Below are 18,069 nucleotides of genomic sequence, written 5' to 3' on the forward strand. Positions count from 1 at the left end.
CACCATTATACTCTTTTGGGGTCACCAGGAACCTCCTAAATAACAAAGCCAATGGTTTCTTCAAGTTCTTAGACTTGCTGGTTTCCCTTTGGCTTTTTACACCGTTGACTTCTTTCTTCTTGACATTTTCTCCTCCATCGGTCAATCTGTTAATTTCTCTTAGTTCCCCCCCGCCCAAAAAAACCCTGAGGATTCTGTCTCAGTTTCCACTAATGCTTCCTCTTCTGCCCATTCTTTAACGATTGGTGATGTTCTCCAAGTTTCCATGCTTAGCCCTCTTCTCTTCATTCTCTATATTTTCTCTTTGGATGACCTCACCCACACCCGTGACTTCAACTCTGACATATAGGCTGTTGATTTTTAAGTCTATAACTTCATTTCCCAATCCCTCTCTTGAACCCTACTCCGTCTGGTCATAGCTGACTGGATAGGTTGCAGGCCCTTCAAATTCAGTAGGGTGCACCCACCCCTCCATAATCTGACCACCAAATCCCTGCCTACTTTTCAGCTTTCACAATTTCCATGGTGAAAGAAATTAAAACTTTGTGGATTTCTCTTTCTTTCCCCCTCTCCTCTATTACAAGTAACTAGTGACAAGCAAAAATCACTAGTTAATATTATAAGCAATTTCCTGCCCTGGGCCTTTTCAGAAATTCAGATGGCACCCAAACTGCTTAAATTATCAAGGTGAGAAAAGTCTTACTCTCCAGGCTCACCCTGAATTAAAGACATAAAACAAAGAAATAGCCAAAGCAGAGAGAAACCTGGCACCTGGCCAGAATTTGCCTTTCATGTTGTCTTATATAACAGGAAAGAAACTGTCTAGTGCTGTTTCCAATGTTCTTGAAATAACAGTTTTACAGGTGAAGTCCTAAGCTATTTACTAAAGATAGTAAATAAAAACAAAAAACGTTTTGTTTTTGTGGTTTTGTTTAAAATTGAAAAAAAACAAAACAAAACAAAACAAAAACCCAACCTGGGTTCTCGGCCAGCAGGGGGAGCACTACTACTTTGCTCTGGGAAGATTTTCACCAAGGCAACAACTGTCTTTAATAGAGACCACATCCTAGCAACAAGGAGGAAGAAAACAACAACAACAACAACAATGATATGATCAATACATTTGCTCCCTCGTGGTTGAAATTGTTAAAAATAGCTTTTTTTCGCCTTTGTAATTCAATAGTGTTTGCTTAAGGAGATGTCATCTGCTGTGTTTTCATCCTGTCTTGCCTTTTGGTCACATTCCAATTAGAGAGAGAGGTGTTTGTTTAATCCAGGGGCCAGGGTTTAAAATGGGTCACGGAGGCTAGTGTTACAGCACCTGGTCAGTATTTAGGCAGTGTCTATGTGACACAGAAACAAAGACACTGATTTGCTCATTTTATTGAAACTGGTCAATGCAGTGAGAGAAATCAGTCAAAACCAGGTTTCTGTCTAAAACGACCTTTTGTTTGAGTAAATGGATTCAAGGAGATGGCAATGAGGACATGGTGTCCTTCCCACACTCAGCTGGAGTGAAGCCTATCAGACTGGGTGGCAGCCCCGTGAGAAGGAAGAGTCAGGAGACCAAGTCTCATCTGGATTCTGCTCGTGACCACGGACAAAATAGTTCACCTAACTGTGTACCATGATTTCTGCTTTTAATAACATCACACACTTTTGTGAAGAGGAAATGATATGGTAGATTTGAAAACACCTCAAAAGATCAGGAAATAGCTATATAATAATCTACACAGAAGATCTAGTTTGACACGTGTCTGTATGTATATAGGCTTAGATGCATGAATAGTGCCTGTGTACCCCATGTGGGTGTAAGTACATGCACATATATGTATATACGTGTGTGTATACATATGTATATGTATAGCTAAATAGATCTCGTTATAGCTCTGTGAGCCATATATAAAATCTATATCTGTCTCTCTGTACAAATGCAATCTATACACACAGGAGGTAAACAGATAAGGACAATTCTTTCTGAAAGTATTACACTGTTTATAATAATTATTCCACCCACTCACTGAGAATAATAATAGCTTACAGGCAGAAATAATAAAGAATCCAGGACTCTTGATAATCGTTTACTTCCTAAAATTTTTTTTAAGATTTTTAAAAAATTTATTTATTTGTCTGAGAAAGAGAGAGAGAGAGCACAAGCAGGGGAAGTGGCAGGCAGAGGGAGAAGCAGGCTCCCTCTCCCAATGCAGGACAGATCATGACCTGTGCTGAAGGCAGCCACTTAACCAACTGAGCCACCCAGGCGTCCCATACTTCCTAAAATTCTTTACTGGTGAGGAGAAGTTTGTATCTCCTATTTCCCATGCACGTTTTGTAAGGAAAGAATTAGAGGTGATGCTTTAACTAAAGCTTATAATACACGCCCATCCTTATCTAATAATATACCTGATTAAACACATTGCCAGTTCACTTTTCCTTCATCTTATCTGTACCCTGAATAGAAGCATGGCATCAAAATTTTTTGTAAGCATTTTGAGAGAAATAGATGAAAAATATACATGATTCTGAATAAAGAGAAATCTAGTTCATTATGATAAAAAGTGTGCATTTTATTCACTTAGTTTCTAAAATGGCTGGGTTTTTTTTTTTCAGTAAATCTTTCTTTTTCCAAATGACAACAAATAATTTAACATATAACATTAAGATTGTTATTTTTCTAAGTAGTGATTTTTAGGGAAACAAAGGGATGGCTTTCCTTTTTTTCCCTTAAAATCCAATTAGCCAACATACAGTACATCATTAGGATAGCTTTCATTTTTACCAATATATTCTTCCATCATAGAATGCAATTTGATCTCTTTGATCTATGGCTGGTTAACTCAGAGGTTAACCTAACCTGTGAGGTTTAGATTTACTCACTACTATGGCCACAGACCCATCTCTAATCCTAAATATTCATTCATCCTACCAATTATTATTGCTGTCCAGATATGAGACCAAAGAAATGTCATCTGAAGAAAGCAAAACCATTTGTATCAATAAGAGGACATCAACTCAAATTCCTTACCCTACCTCTAAGTATTTTCAGTATCATCTTGGGACAGCTCATTCATAATTAAATTTTATATTTATATAGTACTTAGGAAAGATTGTAGGTTGAAGAATTTTAGGTATTGTAGTTGAACCCTGTAGGAAACCTGATATCATACCAGACACAAAGCTGAAGTGCAGTGAAATATATCCAGGGCAGGGAATTAAATATGCAGTATTTGAATCCAACTCTTTTATCACCTTTCAGCACTTAGACATGTCACTTAACATTGTCCAGCCTCCATTTTTTTTTTAAGATTTTATTTTTATTTATTTGACAGAGAGAGAGCACAAGCAGGGGGAGCGGGGAGAAGCAGGCTCCCCACTGAGCAAGGAGCCCAATGTGGGGCTCGATCCCAGGACCCTGGGATCATGACCTGAGCCGAAGACAGTTGCTTAACCAACTGAGCCACCCAGGCGCCCCTCCAGCTTCCATTTCTTTATGGAATTGGGGAGAGAAATACCTATCTCCCAGTTTATTGTAGGGATTAAATAAGATAATATACGTAAACTACTTAGCATAGGGCTTGGCACAAAACAAGTACTCAGTAACTACTAGCTGCCTTTATCCTTTTTGTCATTATTATGAATCCTACTGAAGAGGTATTATAAGAATGAAATGAATATGGAATAAGGACCATATTCTTTCTTGAACTGAAAATACTTTGTATAGCATTAAGCATTACGTTTATGGAATATGTTACTACCTTACTAGGAGGAAATGATGCTAAGAAAAGTTAAATGATTTATTTTTTCATTAATTTAAAATTTGCTTGGCATGTTATTGTGTATTATGCACAAAACACTGAGATAGGTATCAAAAAAGTCTTATAAGGGACTTCCTTTTCTGGGTCAGATGTAGTAGACCATGGCAAACCAACACTCCTCCTTATACAATTAGAATAACCTATTATAAATGACAAAAATTGTACTTTAAAGGCATCAGGTTGCTATGAAATCACTGAGGATTACATGCACTAAAATTCCAGAGAGAGCAAGAATCCTTTCTGTAGTGAGATGACACCATCTGATAATTTTTTCCCTAGGGTGTTTGCTGTTTAGAGGGTTGGGTGAGGGGATTGCTTACACAGAGAATCTCTACTGGGGCAAGGAAAAACCAGTTAAGTTCTTAGCAGTTATAAAAGGATGATGTGACAATAGGGATGATGTGACAAATAAGAAGGAGGAGACTCAAATGCATGACTGATTTCCCCCTTAACATATTTGCTGAATTCCGGTACTACACAGGAGGCTACAGAGCTAGGGTAAAAGCTTCTAAAAGACAAACTTCACTCCAAATGCTTAGAAATCAAAGACCCTCTGGGGAGAACCTTGTTTCAAAATGCTTCTTGTCTCTCCTTAAGACATTTACCAGATATTGAAGTTGTGGGGGACAGGTAGGTAGGCTGAAGAGGTGGGCTGGAATTTCTGAAGGGCAGGGCTGGATCTCCTGCAATCTGTCAGGGCCAAGAAGACCCTTAGGCTCAGAAATATAAGCCCAGGAGAGCCATGCCCTAGGAACAAGGGGCAGGTCAGAGGTAGAGAAAATCTTAGTTAAATTGCAATTCAGACCCAACACATCTCAATTTCTCATGTAACTGAAGGAACCAGCCCTTACCCTCTCTAACAGAGAAAAATGGGGAACCTTCCCTGGTAGAAGGTAACACTCGGACTCTCTGTGATATTTTTATGTTTAATGTTTGGCAGATAATATAAAATTAATAGACATGTGATGAGCCAATAAAACATGGCTAATAGCCAAGGGACAAGGCAGATAATAGAACTAGGCCCACTGATGATCTAGATATTGAAAGGACTATAAAATAATTCAGAGCATAAAGTGGAAGACAACAAAGGAACCAACAATTCCAATACAGAATAATAAATTCCTTATGATTGGGCTATAATTTGCAAGGGAGTGTCCTCAGTCAAGAGAAATTATCCTGTTTCTCTCTTATCCTAATGGAGGGTGGTGGTTAAGAGTAGGGGAAGAATGGTCTTTGGCTTGCACAACAGAACCAGACCTCATGTCCTGGGTAGTGAGTGAGAATAAAACCAGATTACCAAATGAAAAATTCCAAAAAGAAGCCAGGCAGTACAACACAGAAGTTTCGGGATCAAGACCTGAAGTGTGAAGATGAGGACTGAGGCCCTATCCTGACCCAATGTGTAAGTAAAGTAGCACACAGTAGGCAGGCTGAGGGGATAGATAAGAGAGATATTGAGGAAGAAGAATCAAGAAGTGGTGTTTATTTGGATGAGTGGAGGATGGAAAGGGAAGAATCTATTATGTCTCTAAAGTTGGGTGACTGGATGAGTGGTTCCCAAACAGGAAAAAACAGAGGAGGAGCAGGTCTGATGAGCAGAAAGGAATCTTGAATACGGGACCTTTTAAGTGCCATTCCAATAGAGATGTTTACCGTGCTGTTTTAGACACTCAGATGCATGTAAACACATACATAAGTGAGAACTTTGTCAGAAACATAGATGTGGGTGTCATCAAAGCGATAGTGGATAAGACTGCCCAGGGAGAATGTTTCAAGGGAAAAGAGATCCAGAGATAGAACCCTGAGAAATATTGACATTGAGGGGAAAAGGAAACTTGAAAGGAGACCCTGGTAGGACAGAGGTAGGTAGAAAATAAAGCAGAGCAGTATCACAGGGATCTGGAGGAAAGCGCGGCTTAAGAAGGGGGCACGGTGAAATGTGCAAATGAAAGGCACAAAAGAGATGATTAAGACTTTATTCTTTATTATTTACTTATTTATTTGAGACAGAGAGAGCGAACACAAGTGGGGAGGAGAGTCAGAGGGAGAGGGAGAAGCAGACTCCTTGCTGAGCAGACAGCCCAATGCGGGGCTTGATCCCATCCTGGGATCACGACCTGAGCGGAAGGCAGACGCTTAACCAACTGAGACACCCAGGTGCCCCAAGATTAAAAGTTTAAATAGAGAGCACTGGACTTTAGCAAGAGAAGATTCCCCTTGGACAAGTGGCCATGAGATTCAGACCATTCTTAAAAGTTTGATTATGAAGGAAAGGAAAAGGTCAATTCTGGGAGGGGGTGGGGTGCTGTAGGTGTAGGTGCTGTAGGCAGGTTTTTTGTTTGTTTTGTTTTCAAGACAGGAGAAACTTGACCATGCTTATATGCTGAAGAGAAAGAGAGCACGTGGCTGAAAATGTGGGAGGAGATAGATAATGGTATCAGGTCCTGGAAGAGGAAGGAAGTTATGGAATTTGATTTAAAAATAGGTATATATATATGGGTGTGTGTGTATATATATATTTATATATCAGTAAGACTGTGTAAGATAAAAATCAATTCTCTCTGGATGGGACTTTTCATATAATAACATAGAATATACCTAATATTTTAAGTGGAGGTACTATTAATAGCCACATAGTATAACCCAAACTTAAATGATGACTTCAACATTTTATCTTGAAAAGGGATTTTTCCAAAATGCTTTACTTTGCCTTCTTAAACAAAATGTTCTGAACCTAATTTGACCTTTGCTTAATGATTCACTTTGAACATCAGTCATTGTCCAATGTTATAATACCGCCAGGCCCTCAGGAACATTTGAGGTCCTCGGGGCTGTTAGCCCAATACTAAATGGCTCCAGACAGCTGTGAATTTAGAGCTGTTCTGTCTTCCCACCCTGTCATTTGTCACTTCTCTGCAGTTGTCAGTGTGTCCTGACTCCCTGCTTTTCGTGTGTTGCCTTCTCTTTGTAGCCGAGATCAGCTCCAGCCATCCCCAAAGTGCAGACACAGACCTGGGCCAACTTGTTCAGCCTCTCAGGTGCCTTCATGCAGAGCCCTGGCCCGAAGGAACTGGGCCTTCCTGCCTCGGGGTCCCCACCCGTTCTTCAGGTGGGAGCTGAGGAAGCTGCCAATCTGACTTCTTGGGTATAGAGACACAATGGGCAAGCCCTACAGCTTGGTGGAGCCTCCCTGTGGTCGCCAGGCACTCTTCTTTCTCCTGGAGGTGTATAGACCTGAGTCCTCAGGAGGCTCTCATTAAACCCTCATCTGCATATGGTCCTGAGCTATTGGGCACTGCTGTAAATGAGTCATGAAACCTGACTAGTGTCTTACTTCTGTTTTTGTTTTCCTGTCAATGGGGCCAAATTATTTTGTCCCTGGTAAAAGTGGCTAGGTTTTTACAGCTTCCTTTCCTGCTCTCTAGGAACTAACCCCAGACAGATTAGCCCACAGTCAGAAGCTTTGTCTAACACCCCTGGTGGGAGGTATACGTCTTTCTTTGGCGTACCTGCACACACGTGCACACAGAGGCAGAGGTGGGGGATAACTGGGTCTGTACACTGACATCCATATTAACTGCAGGATGGTTTCCCTCTACTTTCTCTGGCTCCTTCCTTGTTCCCGAGGTCTCCCATAGACAAGAAGGAACTGGCACTGAGGAGTCCAGAATTATGAAGGAAACCACAATGTCACTCCAAAATATGCCATTTTGGCAGAGGATTATTTCGAGCTAAAGGCACTTGAAAAACAGCCAGCTCAAGAAGGGTGCTCTGACCTTCCCTTTTCTTCCTAAAAGCAGGAGATGAAACTCCCATGTGAAAGATGTCTTCTCTGTACCTGGAGGAAAAAAACATTCTTATCACCAGAATTGGGTAGTTGAAGCTGAGATAATTCTGTACAAACAGACCCTGTTAAAATGACTCTTTTCTTTCCTTTAGCTCCCCGGTATTTTTAGTAACTTTTCCACAGTTGTCTCTAATGACCAACCTAGTATAAAAGCATTTAGGTTTTGCCACCATTTTGGGTCTTCATTTCCTTACAAAGGCTCCCATGTCACATAAAACTTACATTAAATAAAACGTGTATGATTTTCTCCTGTTAATTAGTTTTATGTCACTTTAATTCTTAGACCCAGCTGGAGACTCTAGGAAGGTAGAGGTAAAGTTTTCCCTGTCTTCCAATTACCTCTGGAAAATGATAGCTTTGCCTCGGGAGGAAGGGGTCAGATTTTTCTGTTGTCCTCTCCTTTAAAATGTCTAGTAAACCTCTAGATGCAGAGGCTTGTATAACTGTCCATCAGGCACACACATACAGGTAGGGTCACATTTTCAGAGGCCCGTGTGATGTAGTCAAGGCTGTTGTCAGCAAGCCCAGTGGGTTTCTTAGCAGTTGGTTGCCATTAAATTATCAATGGCAAGTGTTGCCATCCAACATTTATATGGCGAGACCCTGCCTATTAAGTGTGCAATGATCATTGAGTCGCCAATAAGGAGATCCTGGAGGCTGTACAAGTGAAAATAGTTTTCTGTTTCTCTCTCCCTAAAGCAATTTTTTCCCTTGGGTGTTATGTAATGAGCTCTGTAGGAGCAGCTGGTTATGGTGGTAAAATCTACCTCCAAGTAGGAAAGTAAAAAATTTAAATCGATAAGAACCAGTTACATTTGATTAAAAAAATACCATTTTTTGTGTAAACAAATATGTGTATATATAGACACATAGAAAAATCATTTGAAAAAATGTACTTAGGAGTATTAACAGTAGTTTTGTATGGGTGATGATGGAAGTACTTTGAAAAGTATTCACTGGCTCTGTAAGGTATAATTTACATATACTCATTCAAGATACATACAATATACAGTTACTTTAAGCATACAACTTGAATTTTGACAATGTATACACATTTGTAATCGCCATCACAATCAAGACAAAACATGTGCATCTCCCCCCTGGAAGTTTCTTCATGCCTCTTCTAATCAGTGCCACCTCCCCCAGCCTCCAGCCCCAGGCAATCTCTGATCTGCTCTTTTGCAGTACTTTGTACTTTCTTCCTTTTGTTTATCTGTGTATTGTAATATTCTTCAATGAACATGTATCTTTTTTTAATAAGAAAAAAAGTTTTAAAACTAAAAAAAATTTAAAACTACGATAAAAATTAGGAAAGCAATGCAAAAAAATGTATCTATAAGATGAAGTAATTTCAAAATTAATTGATGTATTTCTCCCTGGGTGAATTTCCATTTCCTGCTTTGCTCTCTGACTCTAAAGGACCTCCCCCCATTCCCCCCACCTTCCCATACTCTCCCAAATCAGCAGCTCACCACCCCTTTATGAATCCATAGCCTCTAGGGGTTATGACAATCTTCTCATCCAAAATGGAAAATGGTGAGACAGCCCCCTTTTTTCAGAAGGTTGTACATATGTGACATTGAGAGCAATTTATTGTTTAGGATAATTCTTTAAATTACTCCTTTTCCTTCACTTCTGTTTGAAATATCTCCCAGTCGTAGAGTGATAATTAAACACAGTAGAAACTTCACACAGTCCAAACATATTAAAAAAGATTGCCTTCCTTGGATGTCTCTCCTGCCAAACCATTGGAAACATTCTGAGACTACAGGAAATGAAGAAAAACGGTGGTGAATGAACTAGACAGGATCTTGGGATTAGGTATGGTGCAGACCTAGGAAGCTGGTGGCTTCCCTGTCTACAAATGTGATGAAGGAGATCCTAGACTAGATATCGGGTACACAGAGTGCTTCCATGGAAGCCAAAACAGATGATCAAATATTGACTGAACACCTGCCTGCCTAATATCCAGATACAAAGTCTTCCTTTGTACGAAAGTACCATGTACACTTCAGATGATGTAGTCTAGAAACCCTGATGAGAACATACAGTTTTATTTAGCTAACATGGCCCTAAGGGAGTAGGGACGGATGCAATGTACATTGCTTGCTTACCTTGCATAAGAACGTCACATATGCTACCTTTCTTAATTTTCTCCAACTCACAGATGAGGAAATCGAGGCTTTGAGGGGTTAAGTAAATCACCTGAGGCTGCATGGAAAGTGGCAGAACTGGAATTTAAATCACCAAAGTCCTTGCTGTTTGCTCTGCAAATAATGGTGGCAGCACCCTTTAGTTGGCTTGTTAATGTTGCACTGAAAACAGTTGTGAAGAATTTTCCTGGGTGTTTGGAAGGTTGATGGCTTTACTTCCTCTTCTCCGAGAGCATTTCTTTCTTCCATTCATTTCTTCCTGATTCCTTAAGTGTGAGATAAAGTAAAAAAAAAAAAAAAAAAAAAAAAAGACTGGCTTTTATTTGTCTTTTTGTTACTGAGAAAACACTATCACCATGGAGAAAGGGAACAATTAAAATAAAGGGCATTCTGTGTTCCTTTATTTATGCGAACCTGTGAGACTGATTTCTTCATGGAATCGAGTAGTTGGTCGAATGCACTGCAGATGGAGCCTTTGCTTTTCCCTTGACCTCTCAATTAGTAAGACTGATTAATATCGTTAATATTTGTTGTTGTTCTGACAGTTTAAAATGGAAAATGGGGAAATTCTGTATGTGCTAGGTACTAAGTGTTTTACCTAGATTATCTTATTCCTCTCATTAACGTTCTTGTTCTCAGTTTGGAAAGTGGCTTAGAGAGGTTAAATAATTTGTTCAAGGTCACACTGCTGGGAATTGCTCAAGATCGGCAGAACCGGGTTTCAAACCCAGGCTGTGTGATTCCAGAGCTGTTACACTGTGCCATGCTCCTTTCCAAATTCAACTGGGCTCTCAAGGGGTAGCATACTGAATTCATTTAAATACTACTACTATAGTTAACATTTCCTTCAAAGAGCTTTGGAAAACATTGGGGGAAAAAAAAACAAAAATCAAGCAATATTAGAAATAAATGAGTCAAGTGCAAAGAGAAGAAAGAGAGGCCAGTTGACAAGGAAGAGGCATGAAATGGGGTTAGGGCCAGCAGAGATCTTGATCTCTAACCATCACTGCTTGAGGCAAGGAGTTGTGGTGATGCTTCAAAGGGGATTCAGCTGAGAGTGATGAGGCATTTTAATTGTTTGGCTGGTGTGTGGCTTCTGAAAGTCTTTTGTAAAGAGAAGAGTCACAAAGGGCGGGAAGAATGATATTAAGGGATGGGCTTTTAAAGTGATTATTTGGAAAGAAATACATTCGTTTGAATGTCTAAGTGCTGGCAAGATGGATAAGGAATCATTTTAATCCCTTTATGGTGCTGTCTCAGATGGGTCTGGTCACATAAGGTTATAACTGGTCTGGATGGAGCATGATTCTAATAAGGTCACAGCATATAGTCTTAGAGGCTGTCTGTTTGTAATAGAGGATATCTTTTCCACTTGACCATGATCAGCGAGCCACCTGCAGGGTACTGGTGAGAAAGGAATCTGCGCGAGAGAGTATGAGCAAATCCATGACCATCCTTACACAAAGGCTTGTATTTACTTTGCCAGTGTTCAGTGATGGGATCCTTTATGGTACATAAGCAAATATTTATTGAGTACGTAGTATATGTTGGGTTCTCATTTGGAAATACCTATAGTTATTATTAATTTAGAAGTGAAATCCTGACAGCTTTTTTTTTTTCTTTTTAAAATATCTCTCACATTCATCTTTTCCTGATTTCACTTGTTACTGTCTTAGGTCAGGACCTCTTACCTCCCATCAGGATTATTGTGAGAGCCACCTAAAATGGAATAGAATAGAAATAAATTGTTTTAGGGTGGAAGGGACATCATTTAGTCTAAATCAGTTTCAAGGTTCAGACCTTACCAGAGACTAACTTCCCTTAAATCACTGTCTTTATATGATGGTTACCTACCTTCTCAAGAATTCTCAGGTTTTTCCCCTTGAGTTCAACTCCTAGCCTGGCTCTAAGGTCCCACTTTGCATTGTGGCCCTACTGTATGTGTCCAGTCTCATTTTTTTGTCAAGTTCCTAAAGTACATCCTCTCCTTTAGTCAAGCCTAACTCCTTGTGGTTCTCTCCTCAGGTCTGCCTCTGAGACTTTGCTCATGCTATTCCTTTCTCCCAGAATATCTTTCTTTCCATTCCAACTGTCTAAATTTCACCTGTCCTTGAAGAGCCCTTGATGTCTACCTCTTCAGTGAAATCTTTTTGACTGTTCCAGTCTTCATTAATTACCCGTCTCTGAACCAATAGTGAAATTATCATGCATCCCACAATTTAGTGATTAATTATAAAATTTCAGGATTGAAAATGACTTTAAGATCATTCAGTTCTACCTCTCAATCTATGTGTGACTCCCCTCTACCACAGCCTTCCCAACAAGCTTTCGCCCTTCACTCAAACACATATCTGGCAGATCTTGCCATCTATACATTCATTCATTCAACTCATATTTCCTGAGCACTCAATATTCCAGGCAGGGAACAAGGGACTGGGGATTTGACAGTGAACAGGATGCAAAAATCTACTTTCCATCATGAAGATAATGTCATATAGTGAGAAATACTAAAATAAAATAAATAAAAGGGTGTTGCATTAGAGAGTGCCTAGAGATGCTAACTTAGGGTGACCAGAAGAGACCTTTTAGAAGAAATTACTTTAATGCTGATAGCCTTACTGATGAGAAGAGGCTAGCCATGTATACTTCTGAGAGAAAAGTTTTTTGGACAGCGGGAACAGCAAGTGCATGCCTTGGGAAGTGGGAGTGAGTTTGGAGAGTTTGAGGAGTAGGAAGAATGGCAGTAGGTGAAGTGTAGTGAGTGGGTGGGAGAAAGGTGAGAGAGTGGCTGGACAGTGAGCCCGGGTTATAGCCTGTAGAGCTCATAGGTCATAGCAAGAGGTTTGGGCAACACAGCTTGTATTTAAATTGAGCGGAATGTGGCTCACTCTATTTCCTATTCCTTTATCCTGGCTCTGCCTCTAGATGTTATATAGAACAAATGTAGACCAATCTCCACAGAATAGTCTTTTATATATTTGAAGATATTTATCCTGTCCCCAGTGAGCCCTTTTAGAGATAGACATTTCCATTTCTTTCCACTGTTCCTTCTACTGTCTCAGGATCCATACTTTTCTGGCTAATTTCTTCTACATGTCCTCCAATCTGTATTCCTCATAACAGTGATTATCTAGGTCACCAACACAGGATAGAGTATGTCTATTTCCTTACTCTTTCTAATATGTCCTATTCATACATCTCAAGATTGTATTAGCTTTTTCTTTTTCTTTTTTCAGCCATTTGCACTGTCTAGTCATGTTGACTTTTTGCCTAAATCCCTGGATCATTTTCTATATCATTCGCTACTAAATTGTACTTCCCCTCAACCCACACCTCTGTGATGGCCATTGTGCAGGGTTTTTTTTATTCAAGGGCAGAGTCTTACATTTATCATTAGTATATTTAGTATTACTTGATTTAACCCATTACACCAGCCTTTCAAATTCCCTTGGGATGAAATTTCATCGTCTGCTGGATCTGCTATTCCTCTTACCTGCTTGTCATATACCAATTCAATAAATGTGTTTTGTGAATACTCACGGAAGTCATCTAAAATGTTTATGGAACAGGGCTAAGGCCAGACTTAAGTATAAGATTTATAAGGGCAGAAACTGTCTGTTTTGTTCATTGTTGTTCCTTTTGCTCACCATAGAGTTGAGTACAGAGTATGTTTGATGGATTAAATTGGAAAAAGTACTTGGGTATGACCCCAAGAGCTTCCTTTCAAACTGACACAAACCCACTCTTTGAGTAATGCATAAATTCACTGGACTGTACTCAACATTCACCCAATGTTGTTGTCTTTTTTTTTTTTTTAAGATTTTATTTATTTATTTGAGACAGAGAGAATGACAGAGAGAGAGCACATGAGAGGGGGGAGGGTCAGAGGGAGAAGCAGGCTCCCTGCCGAGCAGGGAGCCCGATGCGGGACTCGATCCAGGGACTCGATCCAGGGACTCCAGGATCATGACCTGAGCCGAAAGCAGTCGCTTAACCAACTGAGCCACCCAGGCGCCCCCAATGTTGTTGTCTTGACCGTAAGGATATCAAGAGCAACATTTGTTTGTTGCTGCCTAAGGATACTATATCTCTTACAACCTCATGATCCACTGGTCTTATAACTCTTATCAAAAAGGGAAATGAGGTAGTCAGAGATGCCTGACTCATAGAGAGCCTAGTTCATTCTTGCACCTGCAGATTGTCTAGTTGATTGTTTGGTAAGTGCTTAAAAATCTGGCCCTTTTAAGAGCCACGCAGAAACATCCTGGTGATTACATTTAAGAACACACCTACCATTTGATTTTATAAATGAAAGTGACATTTACCTCTCTTCTGTGTTTATTTAGTGATCTCTGGTCTTTCAGTAGTTTTCACTGTCATTTATTGAGCCTGGAAACATGAATTCACGGTGGGGCGCTGCATGCTCTCTGAAGATTGCTTTGCAGAGGCCTTGATTTAGTTTTTTTTTCTGATCATTTTTTCCTACCTTTTTAGTTTAAATACCATTTATCTTTACTGAAAAGATGGAAGTAAAAGAGACAAAAGTTGCTTTGGTTTTTTATGGGTTTTTTTTTTTTGACATGCACAAACTCCTATTAATTCCAATGTAATCCTGATTGAATATAAGTATAAAATATTTTTTGTTAACCTGAGCATTTTTTGCAACAAGTTTCATGTTACAGTTTCACATAATTCTTTTTTTTTTTTAAAGATTTTATTTATTTATTTGAGAGAGAGAGAATGAGAGACAGAGAGCATGAGAGTGGGGAGGGTCAGAGGGAGAAGCAGACTCCCTGCCGAGCAGGGAGCCCGATGCGGGACTCGATCCCGGGACTCCAGGATCATGACCTGAGCCGAAGGCAGTCGCTTAACCAACTGAGCCACCCAGGCGCCCAGTTTCACATAATTCTGTACACAGATTGGTGACATTCTTATATTCTTTGTTCAATGGGCTTTTTCTCACATGCTTTGCAAGTTATAGAAGAGCCTGTGAGAAAGCAGGATGTGTATTTACATTGCTTTCTCCTTTTCTTCCTCATGGAGAAATCATATAGTCAGAATTTCTTTTTGATCTTAAACTCTTGAGCTGTATTCTCTTTAAGAATCTTCTGCTATGGAATCATATTGTTTTCTGTACCTCAATCTCAGACTTTCTAAACTTGAACTACATTCAACTTTTCTTTTTCTGATGATCATCCAGGGACACTTTTTTCCTGGGGCACCATTTCTTTCATTTCACCAATGAACTCCTTGTTTGCAAGTCTTAGGTTCAGAGTTGAAATTCCTCTGGTCATTTCATCAACTCTTTGGGAAATGCAGTAGTGTATTTAGCCACAAGTTAATCAAAAATTATTTTAGCTGAATGAGACACTTCGTAGATGTCCACATATTTGAAGCTATTTCATTACTCTTTTTTATTCTTTCCCACCAAATCCTTCCTATTTATTCCCTTGAAAGTACATTCACCATGCCATGCTACAATCTCTAGCATACTTCCTTTATGACCCATATTCTGTGTTAGTATGTAAAACATCTGAGATTGTGGGTCTGTGAGAATTGTGCATGACCCGTCTCTCAGTTATTTTTTTATTATTTAATTTATTTTTTTTAAAGATTTTATTTGTAAGTGATCTCTACACCCCACGTGGGGCTCAAACTTACAACTCCGAGATGAAGAGTTGCATGTTGACCAAGTGAGCCAGCCAGGGGTCCCCCTCAGTTATTATCTTAATTGAAATGATTTGGCACTACCCTTGTACTGTCATTCTTGCTTCTACATAACTTAAATGAGAATTGTTTGCCTACAAGAAATAGGTACCTACTCAAACCAACTGAAACTAAAAATGGGATACTTAATGAAAGACTATAGTGGTATGTCATAGAATATGTGACTAGGAAAAACAGCTGGGCTTCACAGGAACTCATCTGACAACTGGACATTTGGAATTGATATTTCTCTGTGCTCCTTTGAACTCAGGGTGCATCTGCATCATTCTCCAGCTTCTGCAGCCCACCATTCTCTGCTTCAGCAAGCACAAGGCAGGCGATGGTGATCTTATCTCCAGGGGACACAACCCTCCAGATCAAGTGCTCAAGCACCGAGACTCAGTTGTGGTACCCCTACCTCAAACTATTTTCTGAATGGTATTGCCTTGGAATGCCATATGGCTTATTTTCTTTTGTGTCACAAGCATTTGGAGTTGGAGAGGAAAGGGTCACATGATATAGACTGGGGAAAATAGCTTTTCTAAGAAGCTCACACCTAAGAAGGGTGAGGGCACAGTAGAAATGATTTGGAATTACCGTGTTAGAATTGCCATCTTCAACCATAATTATTGCCATAGGTTTATTTCTGATTTTAATTTCCTTCCTCTGCATTTACATTAAGTAGTTTCCAACCAAATACAATCTTACACTTCTTTGTAAAGTACACTTCCATCTTAGACATGAGTCTTTAATTCCAGTATTTTAAACCATTCATTGATATCTCCCATATCCTTCTCTTCCTCCCAAAAGGAATCAATGAAAACATCCCCTATAACCTCAAAAGTTTCAGTTTCCTTCCAATGATGTTATTATCCTAAAGATACTCCCCAGTGTCCCTATAGGAATCAGCTTGATTGGGTAATGGGTTTGGGTATATGCTTGAGAAAGATAGCAATACTAATTTCTTTGGTCTGCTGTGGCTACTCCTAAGCTCCATCACAGGGAACTACAATACCAAGGTATATTCCTTCCTCTCAAGATCAGTATTTGATATCCTTGAACTCCCAGGGCTGTTCAATTCCTTTCCAGCATTTTTTCCGTCCTGAAGGAGGGTCTAGGCACTGCCCTTCTCCCCTTCACTGGGAAGCACATCCTCAATGTGCATTGCCAGTAGGCCAACATCTTCTTTTTCTTCTCTCTGTCACATTCTTGTACTCTTTATTCTATGGATTCTGATTTTGATTCTACTCTTGTTCAGATTCTTCTGTTGAGCTTGAGATAAAACCATTTTTCTAGAAGGTCTGACTTTACCTTTGGGGGGAAGCTCATACCTACTGTGTGTATTTTTAGCCCAATAAAATTTCTTCTTCAATTGACCTTTGCTTTCTCTTTTTCCTTTTCATTCATTCCTATTTGTGCTATTGGATCAAGTTCTGACTCTCTTCACCTTTAAAGTCAGGATCTTGTACTTTTTAGTTTTTCTTTTAATCCTATTTTATTGGAATTATTTTTGCTCAGATGCTCTCTGTGAAGATCAAACCTCTTCATACATTCAAGCATGTAAGTTAGCTAGCTAGTATTCAATATCCCCTTAGCTTATCTTTGCTTCTGACAGGAAGACAAATTCAACTTTTTCTCTGCTTTTCATTGAACAGGTGCCATTATGTCCCATGAGTTTTGGTTGGCATTAAGACATCATATATATGTTATCCTATTTTGCATCATTTTCTTTTATTGTCTCTTGGAAAAGAAGTAAAGAACATAGCCTTGGAGGTCAGATAGACCTCTATAATATTGGGCAAGTTACTGAAGCTTTGTAAGCTTCAGTTTCCTTGTCAGTAAAATGGGGATATAATAACTCCCACTGCATAGTATTATTATGAAGATCAAATAAGAAAATATGGGTTGACTGTTAACTACATAGTAAATGCTCAGTAAGTGCTGGCTTTAGTTATTGTTGTGATTACTCTTGTTAGATTGTAATTTTCTTGAAATTGGGAACCATATTTCAAATTTTATTAAGCAACTAGTACTTAATGCAGATTTATTTATTATTTAATAATAAATTAATATTAATAAATAAATAATAAATTTATTATTATTTACTGTTTATTTATATCATAGTTATATTTAGTGATTAGAACTCCCAAAATGAAACACACTGGAATGAAGATTGTTAGATTTGATTATGGTTTCTTTATGTTACTCTTCTTTATTTACCCCCAAGTTGGTGGGTTGTTTTACTTCTTTCTCCTAATCTGACTTAAATTTCTTTTTGAAAAATATTACACATTTCTAAACTTTCTTCTGTCTTTTCTAACTTGGTAGGGGGATTCATATTCAAATTCCACCAGTATTTTTAAGTGTCAACTCTGGCAGGCTCTGCGCTAGGTGCTTAAACACATCTAGACATTATTTCCATTTCATAGATGAGAAAACCAAAGCTCAGAGAGTTCAAGTGAATGGCCTAAGATTGTAAGATTAGTATGGAGCAGCTGCAAGAATAACAAATAAGACTTAACCATAAACCAGTGAAAAGAACTCTAAG

This window comes from Mirounga leonina, unplaced genomic scaffold, assembly GCF_011800145.1.
Source record: "Mirounga leonina isolate KUSES-001 unplaced genomic scaffold, KU_Mleo_1.0 Mir_173, whole genome shotgun sequence".
NCBI lineage: Eukaryota > Metazoa > Chordata > Mammalia > Carnivora > Phocidae > Mirounga > Mirounga leonina.